Genomic DNA, 6000 nt, shown 5'->3' with positions numbered 1-6000 from the left:
CTTGCATCCAAGGAATTCACTCCCTTGACTATCGTTTATCTGGGAAAGTCCTAATGAGCTTCATTGAAGGAGACTTTTTCTGCACATTGCTTTCCTGGTTGACAGTCTCCCTTTTAGGACTTAAATCAGCGGTCCCACTACCTTCTGGCCCCTTTTCTCTGATGTGAACTTTGTTTTTCACATTATTGAAGATCCATTGTGCAGGATAAGTCACTTCTCTCTTGCTGCTTTAATCATCCCCTCCTTCCCTCAGTCTTTCAGTGATTTGACTGATTTGTGTCAGAACATCTGTATCTTGAAAGATCCTTTTCTGGAGTTCCTTAACCACCCTTGATATGTAATCTCTCATCTAGTTTAGGAAGTTTTAAGCCATTAATTTTTTATATTTTTTTTTCATTGCTTTTTTCTCTCTTCTACTTCAGGAACTGCCTTACTACATACGTTTATCCACTTGATGGAGTTCTGCATAATACTTTGTCTGGTTTCACTATTCCTCATTTTTTTTCCTTTCTACTCCCGAGTCTGAATAATTTTTTTTCTGTCTTCATGTTCACTAATTCTTTCTTCTACCTGCTCAAATGTCCTGATGAATCACTCTTGTAAGTTATTGCTTTCAGTTCTTGTACTTCAGCTCCAGATTTTCTTCAACCATGGATAAACAATTTAACAGTAAGAAAGAACATGTTCTTCCTGAGAAGCAGGTTCTTCTCAGACTTCTCCAATATGGACACAGCCATCCTCCCACACTAAGGACTCCAGTGCTTTAGACATGAACACTGATTATAAAGCTACCTGGGTCAATCTGAGACAAGCACATTAGGAGTAGAAAAACACAACAGAGAGGAGGCTAGTTTTGGACCCTGAGAAGGAAGGCTCATCCCAAGGAGCACTCAGATGTCATCGATCAAGGAACTGGACTTGTCCTCAAGTTTGATGTACCTTCTTACCTCTCTAAATGATCAGGAACCACAGACAGAGTCATGCTCTTCAGTAGTCGATTCCTCCCCCCTAGAATTCCCATGCACATTCCAAGCTGGGTGCAAACAGGCCAAGTGACATGGGGACATGCATCCAATGGTCAGTGAATCGATGAGCAGAATTTATGGCTCATGGAGAAGATGATGCTGGTCTGAGACAGGCAACCATGTCAGGACGGAGGATGCAGGGTCCCATCAGTGTGAAGTCTTCCCCCAGTCAGAATCTGTAGTTGTGACCCCAGCTCCCCAGATGAGCACTGTGAATGACCCTCAACACCTTACATCTTCCCTTGTAATTTCACTGGAAGTGGGTGTGTAACGAATGCAAATAATGAGGGTGTGGGTAGTCTCCTTTCAGAGCCTGTAGAAGAATGTGTCCAGTTAATTATGCAAGACTCAGCTAATCTTATCATGGTTTGGTTATTATTTGTGTGAGTTGTTAGACTGTGAGCAACACACTGAATCTTGTGCTTCAGTTTCCTCACCTGTAAAACTGGAGAAGAACAGCTGGATCTTAGGGATGTTGCGAGGATGTTCACTAGGAAGTTGATGAGATTAAAATCCTTCCCTGGGTACCTACACAGAGTCAGCATGCAAGAAACATTTTCACAGGTGATATTTTTTTTTCAAAGTTGTGGTTTTGGGCTGTAAAGGCAAACAACTTGATTACATTTTGTTTCACCCAGTTCTAGTTCTATGACTTCCAATGAGTTTTTGAACTACTGTGTGTCTCAGACCTATGTATGTTCAGCGGGGATGACAACCCCTCCCTCATGGGGATGGAAAGATCCAAACAGATGGGTATAAAGGATTTCCCACAGGAGGACCTGGAAACACTTGGCTAATATTATCACTACTAATCAGTGTTGAGTGGACTGGAGAGGACCTGCCCTCTAAGACCAACAATAGTGATGGAAAGAAAAAATCAGAGAGAGGGGGCATAATGTGCGACGAAAAGAGTCCTTCAAAGGAAAATGAACAGGACATGGAACTAGCTACAGTGAGAGAATGGAGAGTTAGAGCAAGTCCAAGGTTTCAAATTTGATAAAGAGTGAAACGATGCAAGCACGTGCAGTGGGAGAGTCAGGAGGACACTGTGATGACAAAACATATAACTACATACCGATCTCAGAGCGTTTCCTTCCTCCTAACCAGGACGTCTCCCTTTAAGACTCACTGGATATTCCCTCCAGTGAACTCGGACCCCATATCCCCTCTCTCTTTTTCTTCTGCTTTCAGGGCAAGAAAACACCCAAGCACTCAACGTGGGGACCATTGTTGGCATCATGATTGGGGTCCTGCTTGTGGTGACACCGCTGGCTTTCCTGGGATGTTTCATTTTTCTCGCAAGAATTCACAGGAATAATGGCATTTCTGGATGCTGCTCCTGCCCCCAGGTTGACCTAGTCCTAGAGGAAAGACACCCCTTCCTCCAATTTTTGTCCTGGATCTCCAGGACCTTGCCACTTCACCATGGATATTCTCTTTCATCCTTCAGTTCCTACCTCACCAGGTATTGACCTGTGTCGGCTTCCTTAACACCTTCCTCATTTATTTTATTATTTAGTCGCTAACTTGTGTACAATTCTTTTTCCACTCCATGTACTTCTCTGTCCATGGAATTTCCCAGGCAAGAATACTGGAGTGGTTTGCCATTTCCTTCCCCAGGGAATCTCCTGACCCAGGGATCAAACCTGCATCTCCTGCATTGGCAGTTGGATTCTTTACCTCTGAACCACCAGGGAAGCCTCATCATTCAGTTGACACAATTAAGACCCCTACACCACCTAAGTGTTGTCCTATTTCCCTATATGTAGGTATAGAGGAAAAGATATCAGAAAAAGGTATCTCTTCCTGTATATTTAAATCCAACTACTCTGATGAGGGGCAGTCATAGGGCCAGGATCTGAGGGGCATCCTGACCAAGGTCATGCTTGGCCAGAGAGTGGAAGTCTGTAACAGCCACATGGGGTCAAATGCCCCCACGTGGCCGATGCATTAACAACAGCCCCTGATGCATGAGACAGAACATCGTGCCAGGTCAGCAGGAGGTGGGATGTCTTTACACTCAAGGTCCAGGTAGATGGAGACAGAGGACAAGGCCACTGTCCCATTTCAGCACCTCCTGGATGAGGGCAGGTGGCCACAGCAGCGACACTGCACTCAGTGAGATCCCAGAATCACTGGCTTCCCCTTTCCTCCCCACGCACTGGCCCTGCTCTCTCCACAGGTGTGATGCATCCGCTCAGACAAAGCTTTAGATGGATGGATGCCTTTCGCAGAGCCTTGGTCCTTCTGCTGGCCACTTTCTCCTGAGCCCTATTAGCCTATGGACCTGCCCCTCTGGACTCGGAGCAGATATGACTTCTTAAGGACTTTCCTCAGCGTCCTTGCTGGGCCCTCCCCTCTAAGCAGCCTTGGTGGAGAAAGGAGCTGTCCAGCCTCTGCTTGGACATGGGATCCTCCTGTCCCATGTTCTGACAGCAAAGCCTTGACCTCCCTCTACACTCCTCACAAATAAGCCTGTTGCTTTTTTTTCTAACCCCGGTTGCCTGCACCACAACAGAGGGAACTGGCCTCCAGCGTCCACCTCAGGTGAGTGTCTGTTCAACCCAGGACAGCGGGGAGCCCCGGTCAGGCCCTGCCACATCTCTACCTGCCTGCCACCCCCAGCGTCTCTGGCTCTTTTTCTGGGGCTTCAGCACAGGGGACCCTGATTGGCTAGTCTGCTTGTCCTATGGCTTATAGTCCTGGGAGGCTCCCTCGCCCTCACTGGAAGTTGCCAGAGTATCTCTTCCTTTGTGGGGATCTTTCTCCCACGCTTCTCTGGAAGGTAGACTCAGCCTCTCCTCGGAGAATGGGCTAAGCTTCCTCACACGCCCAGGGCCAACCCCTGTCTCTGCTCCCAGGACGTGGTCCCTCGGCCTCTCTGTCTCCCCGGTAAGTACATCCCTTCCTTGTCTCCTCTCCCCAGGGTCCCGGCTTCACAGGCTCAGGGCAAGGGGACTGTCCACCCCTGAAGCACTGTGCAGACACCCGTCACTCGAGGGTAGTTGAAAGTGAAAGTCGTTCCGTCGTCTCCAACTCTGTGCAACCCAATGGACTGTAGCCCTCCAGGCTCTTCTGTCCCTGGGACTTTCCAGGCAAGAATACTGGAGTGGGTTGTCGTTGCCTTCTCCAGGGGATCTTCCTGACCCAGGGAATGAACCTGGTTCTCCCACACTGCAGGCAGATTCTTTACCTCTGAGCCAACCGGGAAGCTCAATAAGAGTTGTTAAGACATGGGAATTCCCACCACTCCAGAACCTGGATGTGTTTCAGGGACATGACCACCCACCACCTTACCCTGAGGCTGCCCTGGTCCCCTCACTTGGCCTCAAGAAAACCTTGGGGTCCAGAAGGAACTGATCATCAGTCAGGGGAGCCAGGCTAACAAGGGTGGGATACACAGCTCAGATGGGACTTGGGGTGAGGGCTTTGGGCTTGGAGATGGATGCTTGGGAGAAATGATTCTCCTTCCCTCTCCGTTGATGCCCACTTTCTCCCATGCCCCAAGCCTCCCTACCTGATGCCAGGCCACCAGTTCCCATCTACCAGGTGAGTGTGGGGATCCAAGTTCTGGTCTCATAAGCCCAAGGGGCTGAGGAAATGCCCCCTTTATGCCTGGCTGTGTTTGGAGGTTCAAGAAATAGGAGGAAAGATGGCAAATGGGATGAAGAGGAGATCGCTCTGGACCAAAAAAGAACAGGTGGAGAGAGCTGGAATTCTCCAGGTTGTGTCAGAGGACACAACCAGGCCCCCAACAGAGCAACCCTGGGGGACCCAGGGCCAGGAAGTCCCTGGTACAACATCTGAGAAGGTTACATGAGCTCTGAAGCATCGGTTTTCTTTTGCAGGAATTACTACGCCCCAACACAGATGTTTACTGTGGAATTAACCGCAAAGCAGATGTGGGTTTTTAGTTACTCCAGACACGTCTCCTTACAGACTGTGGGAAGGAGCTTACCGGAGACCCAAGACCCGAGTGAGGTCAAGAGGTGGAGCCTGAGGCAGAGGACCAGCTCTGAGCCCTGAGGCTATTCAGGAATCTGGGTCCAGCGTCCGGGTCCCTCCTGGATTCCTGGAGACCCTGACAGGCTGCTCTGAATCCTAGATGGACCAGAACTCAGGCTACCATTCCCACAGTTGGAGGGAGGAAGTCCAACAGGGCAAGTGACTGGGCCTGTGACCCATTGTGGACCTCCCAAGATCTGAATAAAGAGCACTTCCCCCTTGTGGCTCAGCTGGTAAATAAACAGCACTTCCCTCTTGTGGCTCAGCTGGTAAAGAATCCACCTGCATTGCAGGAGACCTGGGTTCGATCCCATGGTTGGGAAGATCCCTTGGAGAACAGAAAGGCTACCCACTCCAGTATCCTGGCCTGGAGAATTCCATGGACTATACAGTCCACAAAGTTGGACAGGACTGAACGACTTTCACTTTCACTTTCCCCTTGCTTTGCAAAATATCCTGCACTTGGGTCCTGTCCAGCCAGTAATTCACCTGAATCTCTGCTCTGGTCTCTCCCGGGTCCCACAGGGAAAGTACTAACTCTAATTTACCTGAAAGCACAGGGAAGAATGTGAGGATGGTGGGGGTGGGGACCACACAAACAGGAAAGGAGGGTCACAAGGCCCCTGCCCAGCCACGTGGGCAGTCAGCTGTCCTCACACTGCCCTGGAGTCATGGACACCTCTCAGTGTTTGATTGCTTGTAACTGAGTCTCTGGAGCACAGAATATGGGATCCTTTGAGAGCCTGTAGAACACGAGTCAGGAAAGAAGAACAAGTCATGGGTGAGACAAATATTATGGGTGAGGCCCCTTTGCAACCTCTTGGTGTCCTGAACCCTCTGGTCCTCCTCACCAGGCCCTGCTGGCCCCAACTGGTGGCTACCTCAAATGAATTTTTGTTGTTCAGCAGCTAAATCATGTCTGACTCCTTGGGACCACATGGACTGCAGCACGCCAGGCTTCCCTGTCCCT

Source organism: Muntiacus reevesi, chromosome 2 (genome assembly GCF_963930625.1).
Source record: "Muntiacus reevesi chromosome 2, mMunRee1.1, whole genome shotgun sequence".
Taxonomy (NCBI): domain Eukaryota; kingdom Metazoa; phylum Chordata; class Mammalia; order Artiodactyla; family Cervidae; genus Muntiacus; species Muntiacus reevesi.
This window is presented reverse-complemented; position numbering follows the sequence as displayed.